The 17,409-nt window shown below is 34.1% G+C and overlaps 1 long non-coding RNA gene across 2 annotated transcripts in view; it reads left to right on the top strand.

Moving 5' to 3' along the window:
- LOC126828829 (uncharacterized) overlaps window positions 1-17,409 on the top strand; it is a 48,620-nt gene that overhangs the window by 4,670 nt on the left and 26,541 nt on the right. Inside the window, exons 1-3 of one of the 2 annotated variants that reach the window (XR_007683263.2) lie at window positions 1,987-2,263; window positions 8,778-9,528; window positions 13,737-13,971. This is a non-coding gene — a long non-coding RNA (uncharacterized LOC126828829). Of the gene's footprint in view, window positions 1-1,986; window positions 2,264-8,777; window positions 9,529-13,736; window positions 13,972-17,409 lie in introns of those variants that run through there. The other variant, XR_007683264.2, reaches the window with a different exon arrangement.

The raw sequence follows: 17,409 nt of genomic DNA, 5'->3' as shown, positions 1-17,409 counted from the left end.
AATTTCCCTCATAGCACACTGTATGGCGTTAGCCTAGTCAGAGCAGAGCAGTAGGACGTTAAAGATCATTTCATTTCATTTCCTACGAGTCGACCTATGGGGAAAGAGAGGGAGAAATGGGGTTTAACATCCACTCGACACAAACCAGGTCATTTCGGGACTAACATAATGTTTAATTTAATTTCAATAATTCTCTTGCGCGTAGAGGTCTTTAGCAGTGGGAGGAAACAGGGGGACCCTGAGGTTGGACAGGCGACCCTACACCTTGTCACGTACAACCGTGGGATCGGCACCACACCAGTTGACTCAATGACAGACCTTATGATACAGCACGCACGCTCTAACCATTTGGCCATCCAAACCTCCCCCTCCCCCGAACTATGGGGAAACAAGCTTCAACGTATAATATGCGCAGTGTTGCTTCTGTCAATGAAATCCAGGTCCACAGTATCCCCGCATGTAGCGCTTGATATACGGCATATTGCGCTTTAGTAAAACCACTTCTAACATTTTAAAAAAGCAAACTAAATACGATGCCGTTAACCTTTGAACGAGTGGAAAGGTGTTCAATAAATGTCAGAATCAGAATAAAAGAGAAGGGCAATAAGTTAAAAGTTTTGCTCAGACCCGCAATTATAAAAGAGAAATTAAGCGGAATTATGTTGTCAGAGCGGAAATTAACAACATCATTATTACTTCGTATTTCAAGGACAGGACAAATGCTGCTCGTGTTAATAAGAATATCCGTAAATAATCCACCTTCAAACATAGTCGGCTACTTTTTTCTATGCCACAAATAGCTTTGTGATGGCATCATCATTATCGATAATGGTCTCCTATAACCTTTTTTTTTATATGGTGTCCCAGAGTGACCAATCACAGACATTGACTTGTATCTTGACTGACATTTAGAAATCAGTAATTCTATTTACACACCACGGTATGGCTCATGATTGTAACAGTTAGTTAATCCAAAAGGATGCATCGAGGTTATTATCTGGGGTATAACATTTGATATAATGTTGTTTAATTTGAGTCAGTACCATACGTACTTTAGGTGTTGTAATGGTGTTACGCGGGATGTTCCATTCGATGAATTCCGATAGTTTCCTGCACGCGGAAGGGATAGCCAAGCAAATACGAGGGTTTTCCCCCCATTAAGATGGAGGATTGGGTGATCGAGGCCAACATGTGAGCAATGTAGATTAATACACTAATAGGGTTTACCTGAGGTACCGAACACCTATAAACAGAATGGGCGTCAAGTTGAGATCTCTGAACTTTTAAAACATTACATAGGTTTTGCTTATTGTCTAGTTTGTAGGATAAATCTGTCGTAATTTCACCATGTTTGCTAATTAAAATAGCAATATTGAGCTGTCATCATTAATAATCATTGCTTATTTTAAAAACATAATATATTATGGCATTTATGATTTACAATATCCGGTGAAAACTACCAACATGTTGACAAATAAACGTCTGAAAACCTCACTTCTTAAATTAGTCGGCCATCAAACTTTAACGACGTTATCAAGGGGTGCATAAGGGATGTTACTCCAATTGTTTTATATAACGAGGTATGACCAAACGTATGATCAAACGTTGATTAACGACAGCAAGTTATTGTAACTGGCATAATGTTATTGCCACTTTAAGATAGTATGTCATAAAAATGGTAGATTGGGTGGTACCAATAATAGGGTGTCGTTATTTGAACAAGGCAGACAACAATAGACCATCAAAATTTAACAACGTTATCAAAGGGAGCATAAGGGATGTTACTCTAACTGTTTTATATAACGAGGTATGATGAAACGTTGATTAATGACAGCAAGTTATTCTAACTGGCATAATGTTATTGCCACTTTAAGATAGTATGCTAACTCATAAAAATGGTAAATTGGGTGGTACCAATAATAAGTTCTCGTTATTTGAACAATGACAACAATAGGCCACCATACTTGTAGACTTTGATTAGGTTTAATCGCGTGCCTGCTATATTATAGACGTTTATAGCCGTGTCTAAACGCCTTCAAGACATCACATAAAACACCATGCTTTATTGTTCGCGTCTACTATTTTATTTAGCTTATAATTTACACATCAGTCGTCTCAGCTGGCTGGCAATCACGACGTGGCTTTAGATCAGTGGCAAATATCGACACCTATAACTCATACGAACACTGTAATGTGGTGGGAAACGACGCATGGAACTGGACTAAGTAGAATGTACATTTTATCTGTCATTTCCTTCAAATAGGTAAGTCTACGATTTTATTTCTATTACTGATGAAGCCATTTGTACAGATAGGAGAGAATTGTGGCTAATTTTAATATGCGAGGTAGGAATATTTCCAGTTCTGTTTTGTTTACTTTTAACTAAGATGTGCTGGGTTTTTAACGAACCGTATTAAAACATGTCTTATTCCCGTGCGGTTGACCATGTCACTGAAGTCCCGGAAATATGACCAAATATGATCTATTTTTCAAACATGTCGATTCATTGTAACTGGTCATTGATACCTAAACTTTAAGGTCCATTTTGTCATCAAAACAGTTCACAAGTTACTTTTCTTGCATAACGTTTTGGGTAAATGTTAGTTGAAGTTTTAAAGAGATTGAAACAGGGATATATAAACAACGAGGATGAGGTGTAACACAAAACGGCAGCAAAAAGAATAGGTAACAATATCCTTCGCCACGGTATTTAATTCTTTGCTTCACGTTGTGTTTCAAAATGGACTCAGAATGGGACTTGAAAATAGATTTTTCTATGGACTCATTATATCTCCATAATAAGCCCTTTACAACTCCTGAACATTGGTCTCCTAAAATACGTTTTATATCAAACACAGATGCATTAGCACAAACATGAGTCTAATGAACTCAAAAAAATAAAATGTCTTTCTGACAATCAGCTTCAAGATCTCGACATCTTAAATTCAGACCTCGTATCCGAAAATGCTACACCCTGCTTTCCTAGAAATACCAATGGTTCAGGCAGATATTTCGCTGGTTATGTTCTTTTATACTCCTGATACCCCAAAGATAGCAATTTACTAATTATTTGATTGGTTAAATACAAAGAGTTGCCCAATAGAAAAGAAATATAAACAATATATATTTCCATATTTGGAACCTGTGTCCAATCATACTCCTCGCAGTGTTTCGCTTGATAAGAACTAATTCCACTTAACACTGCTGTAATGGAAGCAAATTTCTGTTCCAAATTATGACTGGTCAATAGTCCAATTAACAACCAAAAGCAGCTATCTGTGTAACAATATCATTACGCTTTAAACAGAACTCCAAATTGGACCAAATATGTTTACATAACATAACGATTTTGTTACGCCCAATTAACCAGTGCATAGCAGAATATTACAGAAAACCTTCTTGCGTGACAAACGAGGCTATAAAAACGGATACAATGTAAACCATACTGTTTGGAGACGGACAATACTTTCACCGTTTTTAGTACCTTAAATCACTGACCAAAGTTTTAGGGAGGACTCCATATTAAACGAAGGGCTGGCATGTTGCTGTACTTGGGATAAATTTGACTGAACGGGAAGAATAGACACACTCCCTCAAAAGCACAAGTATTAGAAGCCAATCCAGCAATGGCCAGAGAGGGATTTCTCGGATCATTGCTTCAGGAATATGGTGTGCAATATGTTCTTTAATTCTGTAATCAAACATGGAATCTACTTACATAAGTTAGTAAACTGCATTTCGACAATAAAAAGGAGATAGATATATTTACAAAACGTCATATTTTAATCATAATTTGAAAACAAGTAAATTACGACTTCGGTGGATCTGCCCAAGTAGTTTTGATAGAAAAGTAAAGTCTGATTGCTAGCTCATGGATGCAAAACCATTATTATCAAAATACCATGACTACGCGTGGTATTGGTTAGCTTGTTTGTTAATTGTGGGATAATTTAAGTTCATAATGTCAGCATTCTAAAATATAGAAATCTTCTGTTAGAGATCATGAAGACTACATATGTTCCTGTCGTAGTCTATTCTCAATTTTGGGGGGCTTGTTCTTTTAACATGACCTTCATATGGTTTTAGCGGAGCTGTTTGTCCTTACTTTGTCTGATATCAAATTGCAGGATTTCGCAAGTATAAACAAGTCACGACAATAGACATTTAATCATCATTGCCAGTTAATTAATTAACCGGCAGCATGTGATATAAAAATATTCAATTCATTTGTAAATATTAAATTCTACGTGTTGTCGGTATCGATGGGGTCCGGATGATTGAGCACCTAAGAAATCTTAAACCTAATCCTGACAAAAGTAAGATAAACATATTAGAATCATAAAGTTGAAGAATAACAACTCGTCAAGTTGTGGTCATGAAGAGAAAAGACGAGAACGCGATCACTAATTGGTAAAAACTGACAATATGTAACGCGATTTAATATAAATGCGGTACATATGTAGTCCTATGGGTAATCAAAGAAAATGGTACAGAAAACGGCAGTCGATTTCTTGTAAATTGTAAATGGGGAAACTATGAAAATTTAAACATGTTCCCGATACAGTTACAAATAGCTATTTTCTGTTTTGGAAATCTAATGACCATTTTTAGCCAAATAACAATATATGGCAACCGCCTCCACAAACATAAAAGACGTACTGTTTGTTGCTTAAAATAACTGAATATGTTACTGTTGTTGATTTCTATTTTAATTGCTGGTATTATTAATATAATGTTCAAGGTGTTTTATTAATAGATCATATATCAACGTCATTTGCCTTCAAGTAAAACTATAGTGTATTGGTTAAATGTAACGAACGTAACTTGGATGATCATTGATAAATTACACACGTTATATCAGAGATGTACAGTAACGTGTGTTTGTGTGAGAGAGAGAGATAGAAGGTATATTAGTGTCCATTCAACACAAATTAGAGCAGTTTGGGGCTGAAATATTGTACATACTGGACTTTAGCAATAGGTGGAATTCGAAGATAGCGCCATCAACGCTTGATCAAGAGGAACAGAATTGGCAGTATGGCCTCTTTTTAGTTCAGAGAAAGAGAAAATTGGGGTTTAACGTCCACCCAACACGAACTAGGTCATTTCGGGAGTTCAATATGGTATGTTTTATTCATATAATTCGCTTACGCTCAGGAGTCATTAGAAATGGGTGGAAATCGAAGTACTTGGTGGAAACAAACAAATTGTGAGATCTAACTCAAGATTTATAAGAATGCTTTGCGAACTCGGGTCTTGCCTATTACGTTGGACAATGTACGCAGTAACTCAATACCCTCGTCACCTCTTGTGAATCCCGTACTCTTTTCTATAAACGGTGGGAGAGAAGGTGTATGGGGGTGGAATGCTGCAAACGGTTGACCGACGGATCATAAGTCTGTCATTTATGCAGGGGTGAGTGCATTCTCAGACGAATAGCCGATTGTCTAAAACCTAACTTAACGGACCTTTTCCATTTTCTCTTCACTACCGACACTCATCCCGTACAGAGTTTATTTCCAAGCGAATTCATAATTAATAAAGCTAAGATATACCATCAGTCCAAACATTATTTAACGATTAATATTAATCTCCACTTCATATGGCAGTCCCAAAATAATTTAAACATTAATCTTATACTTCACTTCAGAGGTCAGTCCTAAAATAATGTAATCATTAATATTAAACCCCACGTCATATGTCAGTTCCAAAAAAATTGCAATTGTAAACCTGACTTCATATGTAAAGATTAAGAAATGTATTGTTTATACTTCATTGCTAAATTCCATGTCAAATTAACATACATCCTGAAGGAAGAGAATACGAATGACATTAATTGACAAAATGATTTCTGACGTTATTTGTACCAGTCAAACAAATGTGGAGGTAAAGATCAGATGTCAATACTATAGAACAACTCTGACGTAACTATATATATACACGCAATTCGCTATTGAAAGATAATTTAGCGTATTAGAGCGTTCCAGTAGAATGTAAACCGCTATAATTGTAGCTGTGTTAAAAGCACTGGGGGCATAAGAGTTGATTATTGTCTTTTCGAAAGTAAAATCAAGTTTATGCCAAGAAATTGATGGTTTTTATAAATTTAATTCAAACTTTTAAAGGTGCAATCTTTCTTTTGGTCTGTAAGACATTATTGGTGATTTGACGCGAATTTTTAAAGTACAGTAGTTTGGGTGGCATTAGGCGCATAGCTCTAGTCCTGAAAAACATCTTTCAATTCTGTTTGGTTGTTGGGGGGGGGGCACCAGACTTCCAAAACTCATCGAATGCTGCGACTGTTAGTTTGCATTTTAGTAAGAAAAATTTTAAAAAGGATAAAATATATGTCATAAACGATTGACTAGTTCGTATTTCGTTGTGAGAAAAGCGGATTTTGATGAATATATCCTCCATTTTATCTTTAAAAATAATCAATTTACTATTTTCTTCCTTCATTATCCTGTCCTAACGTAAGAGATCTTGGTGGAGCAGATTAAATCAGCGATGTGTTTAATAGAATATTAACAAGCAGATAGATGAAACCAACGTCTTGTGTAATGGGTTATTAGCGAATATATGGCTGAAACCAACGATACCCTAATTCAACATTATGTGAAGTACGACGGGTCTTTAATTGGATATTTTCACTGTCATTACAGCAGAACGATTGAATTTTGTTAGATTCCACACGCTTGTCTTCACCAATCATTTCCCGGTGAAAAGCACAAAAGGATAGTAACAGATTGGACGAGTAAACTGGAAAGTTTCCTTCGTTGTCTTGTGTAACAATAAAATGAAGACACGTACAGGGCTGTCCCAATCAAATTACTTCTGACATCAACTCTAACGCGATTATATTTTTAGCGTCTTTCAAAGGGTTGTCTAAATTTGCCTATATCGTCATTGGCATTTGTCGAACAATATCTAATTGTTCACGACTTCAACGACTTACTCCACGTTTAATTTTATTCAGGTAGATTTCTTCTTGAAATTCAATAAAGAAAACAAATTCAAAATATCAACGGTTTGTAATTCCTTTGCTTGGTTTCAGTCGGATTAAAGGACCATCAAGAAATTTTAACCAACATGTATAGGAGGCACTGCCTGCCTTATTAATATATCCTGCACAAGATGTCGAGTTCATCTTATTTTTGTAAACACTGAACGGAATTGAACGGTTTTCGGACTAAAAAAAAGTCCTGCAAATGAAAACAAGCCGAAACGTTTCTGAAAGCGTTTTTTTTTTAAATTAAGAAGTTGACATCTAAAGTCATAACGGTGAAGCGTATCTGAAAAGACCTTTTTTAACAACATGAAACGCATATCAAAATTATGTTAAATTAACAGTATGAAACATATTATACATATTTTACGGTTGCTAACAACATGAAACGTATATGAAAAGGCTCATGGATTAACAGTATGAAACGTATATGAAAAGGTTCATAAATTAACAATATGAAACATAAAAGACTTTTGGATTAACAGCATGAAACATCAATGAAAAGTCCGTTAAATTAACAATATGAAACATAAAAGACTTTTGGATTAACAGTATGAAACATAAATGAAAAGTCCGTTAAATTAATAACATAAAACACATCTGAAAAGTCTTTTAAATTAACAATATGGAAAGTATATGAAAAGGCTGTAAAATTAACAGCATGAAACATACATGAAAAGGCTCTTGAATTAACTGTATGAATCGTATATGAATAATATGTTGACATATGAAACATATGAAAAGTCCGTTGAATTAGCAGAATGGTGTAGCACTACGCATTGCTATGAGTCGCTGGCTAGATGTGGAAAGTACAATTAAACAAAAACCTCTCACATCCAACGTGTGACACATACTCTCTTCTATGCTACATATTTTAATAGTCTTGTGATCGCCTATTACTGTCTCTGGTTGTATTTGTTTCTTATTCTCTTCTTAGGACTCATGTTGTGTATATTTTTATCTCCGCTATTAAGACGGTTATCTTCTCATTAGGTAAGACACTTGTCTTACCAGGAATAACAATGCATCAGTTCGTTTTTACATTTTATATATCAAGCACTGGTTACATAAGATACAAGCATAGATTACAATAAAGTCATTCTCTCAATACCATTCCACCCAGACTAGCTGGGAGACTGCTGATAGAAATTGCTACATCCTCTGCCTCTGGAATCTAGCGGCTATCTGACAAATGCCCAGAGATATGATAGTTTTGTAGCTTTGGGTTTGGACTTTCAATTATCCAATCGGTCATATATGACGTAATTAATTATAATGATTGGTCATTAAGCCTAATGACGTCGAAAACCAACCTTATATGGACAGAGTAAACTTACGACCAGGAGTGTCAGACGTGTTATTTTGTTATTAACCCAGAATTAAATTTTTACCAAATTATAGCTGATTTTATGTATCAACTTATCAAACATACATTTGAGTGCATGAGATCTGACATCTGTACAATACATGTACGCGAACCCAATAATTATTTAAGGATATAATATAATGCTATCATTAATTTAAAGAGCAATGATTCTATCAATCTTAATACAATGAAACATGAAAAGACTGTTTAATTAATATTCTGGTACGTGTATAAAAAACAGCTGTTAAATTAATCTTATAAAATTAATCTTATATGTGCAAGAGACAATCAAGTTTTACAAATTGAAATCCACGAGTTGTTTAAAATACAAGAAATACAAAAACATAACTACAAAGGGTATCAAAACTTGTATGTATCTACATATATTTACCTTTTTATTTACAGTGTAGAGAATAGCCAACAGATCACGTGTCACCAGGTGTAACAGCAGTTGTTTTCAACAAAGGATATTATACCACAAACAAATTCTGACTTATAGCTGTGGCACAGATCTAGATACATATCATCGAATGTATCCCCATGTAAAATTAAAACACCGTTAAAATCCTATTTTAATAGAATTACTGTAATAAGCGCTTATTTCTTGGAGGGTGCTTTATTGCATTAGTGTCCGTATGTTTTTCGTTTGATTTTCTAGCTTATGTATGTAGCGCCTTGGAGGATATACGTAGTTCGTGCTTTTGATAGCTTATGCTTATAGATTCTTGTTGTCTGTGGTGCCGTCAGTGTGTACACATCACACAATAGCTAAGACTTCCACTCTATCTGGCATTACAAAAGAATTGAATTACAACACCAGCAGATAATTTTATCCGTGTGAGTTGATATGATTATCACCGTACCCTACGTCATTTCCAATAAAATATTAACAACTATACACAGCTATAGATAGAAACTGGACTTGTTGATCCTGTGTTTGCTGTTTGAGGTGTCTGTGTGTATTGTATCCTGTCCGTAGGTTTGTCTTGTTGGTGTGTGGTGCGGTTCCACTGCACTTAATATTAACCATATAAAACCCTGTTGACGGTATTGAAAATTCAAGATGTGTAATTGTAAACGATTTGCATTAGAAGAATTACATCCTAGAAATTTCTTGTTTGATTATCTTTACCCGGAAGATTTTATCCGATTTCAGGTAAGCTCCTTTTTTTAGAATTATCTGTACCCTTTTAATCTTTGTAAAAAATCTTAATTAAATTTCATTCTGTATTTAAAATAACTAAATATTTTTGTTTTTCTTAGAAGTACATATATATAAAGAAATTCGATAATGGGTGGGCAGCAAAGCCGATATCCGGGAAAAATATCCCCCACAGCACATAGCATGGCGTGTGTTCGTCTTAATTACCCCGGTTGGTACAAAAGATGAAGATGTTAACCCCATTTCATTCCATTTCAGTTAGCAATTATTAGTGGCAGGTGCGATGCAGGGAGTAAGGTATACTTACTTCTTTTGGAGCACCTGATGTCACTGCTCATTTGAGTAGTTTACAGAGCTAACACATTTTACTTTAATTATAATATTAGTATAATTGATTTCAAAACGGAACATTAATTAAAAAGCACATAAAATGAGAAAACTAAATTGTATGTACTTACAGCCAGTAGTTGCTATATCCACTTTACGGCGAGTTCACACCAATCGGCTTAAGATTAATTCAGCTATCTTCACTCAAAGTCACAAATATAGACCTCTCGTAAAACGACTTTGCCAATTACCGAAAACACTCTTATTCCCCTGAGACGCCTGTGACGTCATCGTGACCAAATGCATATTAGGAATGTTTATTCCTTAAAGATATTATGGGAGATTTTTATAGAGAGTTGGTCATTCTTGCTATAGCAGTTCAAAAGTAGACGATGGAAGAAGAATATATTGAAAATTTCAGTCAAATTACTTTATTCTGAACAAAGTTATCATCGTTGTAATATTTGACTAGAAATGGTAGTCAAATATATCTTCACCTTGGCGGATCGTTTGATTGACAGGCGTTAACTCCACCTACATAATCTCGATTATCAAGTAACGTTTTCAATGGCTTGAGACGGGGTTGCAGTTCAATTCGTATCACATTTATTTTTACTACAAATTAAAAATAAGACTTTTATTATATAGATAAGAAGAGAAAGTTTGAAAGACGTTAACTCCACCGACATAATCTCGATTAACAAGTAACGTTTTCATTGGCTTGAGACGGGGTTGCAGTTCAATTCGTATCACATTTATTTTTACTACAAATTAAAAATAAGACTTTTATTATATAGATAAGAAGAGAAAGTTTGAAAGGAATGGACCAAATCAATGAGGCATAATTATAGCCGACTCCTTGTTAGCCTGCGTGTACTCTTGTACTGTAAGGTGACGACGTGGCTCCCGAAGCAGACAAATAGGAAACACTACAGTGATCCAATGGGGCTGCAATTCAACTGGTGATGTTAGCTGCGATGTTTATCAGTTTCCATAATTTTTCTGTAAATGCAAGTGACAAAAGAGCGTATAATACCAACATCCAAACTCTCATTTTAACGACAACTGAACATAATATCAAGGCCGTATATATCGAACTTTCAATCAAATTGACTGACATGCGGCATCGCTCAACAGCGGCGTCGCTTCGTATACTCTATCATTTAGCCTCGATCTAACTGATGACGTCAACGTAACGGTTAATAATCTCCGCATGGGGCGCCATTTTTGATTTAATCAATCAGTGAAATCCTATTTAAATCCAAGATGTAGCCGAGCCATCCGTGGCGTGGGTCTACAGAGTTGATTTTGGGCTTGTTGTTTAAATATCGATCTAATTTATAATTTCTTTAACATCTGAAGCCTAAATAAGACTTGCAATAATGAGATTTAGATCTTGCATAATGTATGTTTAATTACCTATGCACACCCAAGGTATGTACCCATTAACGCCTGACTGATTCCTTAATCCCCTAATAAAATAAAACAACTACAGAATAATTGTTTTGTTTATAAAATGAGCGAGACAAATTGACGTAGCTTAAAAGAGTGATTTATCTTTAGAATCAATTCCATAACCAAGACAGTCGCTATAGCCATATTCCCGTACCATTTTGATCACCAATATGAACATCAATGAAGCCAATATAAGTAATTAATTATGTCGGCGTTTACTAAAGAAGTGTGTTTCAAGTAATAATCATATACATTTAGTTCATTAACATTTGTATTATTGATGTTATTGGTCAGTTAGAGAATGGAAGAAGAATATTTAGAGCGGTGTTGTAATAGCAGGTTTTCTTTTTCAATTCGGACTGATTTAAAGTAAGGTTTAACGTTGCAAAAAGGGCACAATGTTTTTAAAAGGAACTTTGTGAATTAAATTCCGATGCCATTTAAATAGGTCACATAATGGTGTTTATCGAATAATTTCGCCGGATTTCAATTTTACAAATTAAAAAAGATATCGGTGTAAGTAGACGACAAGAAAGTCACAGGTATCTGCTGTCTATTTCGATTATTTTCTTTGAAAGATGTTAATAATGAAAAAGGAATGAATGTGTGTGTTATTTGTTGAGAAACTGTTAACTAATTTTAAAAAACCCAAAAAAACTGACACAAAAAAAAACAAACATAAACTGATATGATGTTGAAAAAGGAGGGTAACGATTGAATTGCAGGAATGGAACTCGTAAATTTGTTTTCTGTTTGAGTATTTCGAAACACTGAATAAAGTTGTGCCGTAGAACATAACAAATGTTTATTGCAAATCACCGTTGTGATCTTAAGTTGACAAATCAGGATTTGAATAATTTATTAAAGCAGCCCACTCTTTCCGTACTGCATTTGGTAAATTTATGACAAAATGAACAGTATCTGCTTTTGTAAGACTACCACAATTCTCGATAATGGAATTAAAGATAATGCGGCATTGGCTAGTATAACGATACTAGACTAGGTAAAGGACAATATTGGTGCCAGTCATTATCACATATGTGATAGAACTGGTTAAACACGTTCCAAATATTATTTTATCACAGAGATCGTTGCTACGATAGATGAATAATCAATGTTTCAACAATAGGAAGTGACGAACGCAAAAGGAAAACACGAGTTATCCCACTATATAACTGGCTGAAGTGACGGGTGATAACAGATACATAGGCGAATTCTGTTCACTAAAAATTCCTTCGAAGACCAAAAGTTGTTATATGAGACTGTAAGAGTATATCTGACAATTCAAAAAAGTAATTGCATGTCATTAGATAAGAGAACATGAGAAAAATAGAAACAGTCCGCACATTCACGTGTGTTTATTCATTCTATACTTATAAAAACATGGTAATGCACGGACTTTTTCTATTTTTCTTTCATGTTCTCTTATCTAGTGAGAGTCAATTTTGTTTATGAATTGTCAGATATCCTTTCACAGTCCCATAAAACAACTTTTGGTCTTCGAAGAAATTATTAGTGAGCAGAAATTCGCCCATGTATCTGTTATCACCCGTCACTGCATTCAGTTATATAAAGGGATAACTCGTGTTTTCCTTTTGCGTTCGTCATTTCCGATTGTTGAAGCATTGATTACGCATCTATCGTAGCAATGATCTCTGTGATAAAATAATTATATTTGGAACGTGTTTAACCAGTTCTATCACATATGTGATAATGACTGGCACCAATATTGTCCTTAATGGTGAAGCGCCCCGTCAATCCACATCAGCTTGTGTATTCAGTGATAAGATGTGTGGTCCCTGTGACGTCACGCGGCAATCAACTGTATTAAAGCTGTACTCGAAAAATAGAAAAGTGTTTTAGAGACATGACATATAAATGGTCATATATCGAATATTTTTAATCAGAATGGTGTTGCAATTGACTAAAGTGTTTATAATAAACACTGGTTTCAAGTACACACAACTTCCATATGACCACTTGATGTGCTCTTCAGATATTATTTCAGTCAAAGCAGTCAATATTAAAGTATATGTCCATATTCTAATGTATCCCATCTTTATTTAAATGATTGATATGTCTCTAATTCAGTAACATTCATTATATTATGGGTGTTAGTTTATGAGTGTATCGATTTAGTATTAAAGTATATAACTGTCCATATAGAGTATATCCAGTCAGTATTAAAGTATGTAACATGTATATATTTCAGTGTATCTAGTTAGTATTTAAGTATGTAATATGTCCATATTTGGTTAGTATTTAAGTATTAATACGTGCATAAGTCAGTATATTCAGACAGTATTTAAGAATGTAATATGTCCATATTCTGTATATCCAGTCAGTATTTAAGTGTGTAATGTGTACACATTTCAGTGTATCCAGTCGGTATTTAAGTATATATTATGTTTATATTTCAGTGTATCCAGTCAGTATTTACATATATATTATGGCGATCAGTATGGGCGATATGTTTTATATTTATGCTGATATTAAACGGTACAATCAGTGATTATTGGACACCTCCCAATTATGTACATTATCAATGGTTTACATATTTAACTCACTGGACGTCCTTTCTACTGGCCTTTGTGTCTACCATGGATGCCATTTGTGTTATACAGATTTATCTTCATAGACCCGATATTGTTAAAGGTAAGAATTCGTTAATTATACCGGGGTATATTATTGATAGTGTACGTGAAAGAACCTCTGTAGGTTGGAATTCGATGAAGAGTAGACGGAAATTCCGATGTCGTGGCACAATTCCCCTCTATGACATCTTATACGTGGTCATAGCATATAGTTGAATTACCGTATGTTAGTTTCAAAATAACCCTTTAGCCCAAAATGTAAAAATTTCGTACGAAGAATAGGACAAGTTAATTGTAGGCTACATGTAGTACACCACAAAGGACCAGTTAATTGTACATGTAGTACACCTCAAAATAGATAGTAGCATAACCACCATAGTGCTGAAAGGTGTCGTTTAGATAATAGTAAACATTTTTTAAACAACGCAATTTAGCTACCATTTTGGCGTCGATGTTCTGGGACAAAAATGAGACACAGTTTGTTCATACGCCGAGAAAGGATTTAAGAAAATTAAAGAAATTTAAAAAGGCAATCTGAATTTTAGTTGGAAATAATTTACGTAAGAGTCAATCGAAGTTGGGTAGATATTCTCTCTTTTTCATAAGTTTACTTTTATTGTGTATTGTTTGAAAGTCTATATTTGAAGTTTATTCCGGAATATGTTGCCTTTATTTATAGAATGTGCTATACATACATCTAAATGTATGGTGTGTTTTGATCTCAAAGCAATATTTATAATGTCTGAAAGTCTTTATTTGAAGTTTATTCCCGAATATTTTGTCTTTATTTATAGCATGTCCAATGATTTAACATCTAAATGTATGGTGTATTTTGCTCTCAAAGTAATATTTATTGAGTATTGGCTGAAAGTCTTTTAGAATTTCAGACCTTTGTTTAGAGCATGTCCTATAATATTACTTATAAATGTACCGTGTGTTTTGCTCTGTAAGTAATATTCATAATATCTGAAAGTCTATATTTGAGTTTTCTTCCAGAATGTTGGACTTCTAAATATGGCATTATCCTGTTATATATACGTGTAAATGTATAGTTTATATTGTTTTCAAGGTGATATTTATAGAGTGGATCGGTATATGAAATGATAACATCTGTTTTCTATGACAGATAGACAGATTAAATATATGAAATATATTATTACACGTCGCACGTGTTGAATAGAAACCAATAACTCATATTTCATAATAGCATTTATCGACTTTGCTTTGTAATAACTTTGTTTTATAACAGCTATTATGAAATAATACCACATTACAATAGAATGTGTTAGCTATGTTATCTTCCCAGACGTTTTATTACGCGTTTTAGTAACGATAAGCATAATTATACATTGCCTTATATGTATTCACCTCAACGCTGTAGGTAATCGCGGGATAGTTTGGTTTGGATTTCCGAAGTTAAGAGACACTACAGTTCGATACTATAATAAAATCAACGCGAATAATTTTTTCTCCATATTTATTAATACATGTATGACAACATATCAAAATAGAATTTATTTTATTTATTTATAACAGCTTGGAGAAGTTCTGAATAATCAATACATCATAATAATATTAAGAGCTATTTTCCCTATATAAACTATTAAATAAATTATATTAGAGAATGAAACACCTGTGTTTTCATATCTACTGAAATTTACCGTATGTATTTAATAATACATAAATATGGAAATAGTTATTGATAAAGTTGTAACTGCATGTCTAATCTAATTTATATGGAAATAACTTAAAGGCACAATAATCCGAAATAAAAACAAATGTATACTTTGTCAAATAGTGGATTTTCAAATAGAACCGAGGTACACAGTGAACCCTTGACAGATGTAAATCGAAGAAGAGTAGGCGGAATCGCCGCTGTTGGGGCAAAATTCTCCTACATCACATTGCACATTGAAATAAAATGGCCTTATTATGTGCGTCTCATATCCTTAAAGGAGCTGAATCTTTAATGTTTGGGACCTAGAAATTGACACCAATGGGTCTCAACGCATATAATAATGTAATATGAATGTATATAAACTGATTTACATTTAATCGTTTCTGTTTTTACTGCAATTTCTGATCAGTTATGTTCGGCGAAATACGCTAGAAGTCTCAATCGAATGGCAATCTCTCGCACCTGGTTATTCCAGTCTACACCGATAGAATTTATTGCGCATGCTCTCCAGATAAGAATATGAGGTTACCGTTTGACATAACTTGTGGAATATGTCTAGCCTCATTCTTCGAGTCCCTTGTTGCAAATGGCACTGAAACGCATTATGGTACACGATTCGTATACCAATGGTAAAATGTTTATTTTGTCTTAAATATTGGATATCAGAAGCCCATCTTTTCCAGGTAAGATCACAACATCAATGTTCATTTAAATTGACAAACAATTCGCGTTTTCAATGTCGAAGACTTTGGATGATATTGAATTGAATCTTAAAAAAGATGAATCCTAGCGTAGGTTATAACCTTTAAAGTTTACATTGCTTTTCACGGATTTCACGATCACCATCTTTGTTTTTTTCATTAAAATTCTAAAGGATAAAACCGATCAATCTTAAGTTATAAGTTTTAAAGGTTACATTACTTATCATCTTTGTTTTTACTGAACATCTGAAGGATAAATTATTCATGAACATCTCGCTGAAGATGGTATCAAACTTAGGGGTTTGTTTTAATCGTCTAAATCACTGTCTAAAGATCACTTTTCGCTCGTTTTGTTTTATTTTGGCTTATGTATATTGGCTTTCTACGGTGTTTGCCGAGAATGTTCCTCGGGATTTTCCGGTGTGGTTTCATCTTGTCAGTGGTGCAGGACGGAAGGTTTAACAAGGACAGTGTCTAATCATTCAGTTGGGACGAAAAACATTGGCGTGCACGTAAAAGAATCCTTGATAGTTGGTGTTCAAAATAATAGCAGGCCATAGCACACTGTATGCCGTAGAAGGTTAAACCCCATTCATTTTATTTGTATCTAAAACATACGACTTTTGCCAGCCTTCATTAGCAGGGGTGGGGCAGAAAAGGAGGACGTAAAACGTCATTTCATGCGCTATATGCTCATAATGCTCTGATATACTCGAGAGAATAATCGACAGAGATATTGCTGTCTAAAGAATACCAACCTGTCTATTAATATATTTAATATATTCTATACACTAACAATTTTATTGATTTGTTATATTTAGAAGAATGTAATAAATAATGTACATTATTGTTGCGATAACAGTTTATACATTTATATAAGGCCACTAATTTGATTCTCTTAGTTCTTTAGGATCTTGGGGGAGCCAAAAAAAGAGAAGCCAAACGAATTGTTTTAGTTTTCTAATATTTAAATGGGCTTTTAAGACGTCAAGGAAGCGAAATTTAAATACAATTTAAAGACCTTTTTTTGCAAGATATTTAGAATTAATTTCCGACATACTAGAGAAAGTGGCAAAAGCATAGAAATTGTATCGAAAATAATGATTGATTCCGACGTGGG

The sequence above is a fragment of the Patella vulgata genome, chromosome 7 (assembly GCF_932274485.2).
Source record: "Patella vulgata chromosome 7, xgPatVulg1.2, whole genome shotgun sequence".
Classification (NCBI taxonomy): Eukaryota; Metazoa; Mollusca; class Gastropoda; family Patellidae; genus Patella; species Patella vulgata.
Note: the sequence above shows the minus strand (reverse complement) of the source record. Positions and strands in the feature narration are given on the sequence as shown.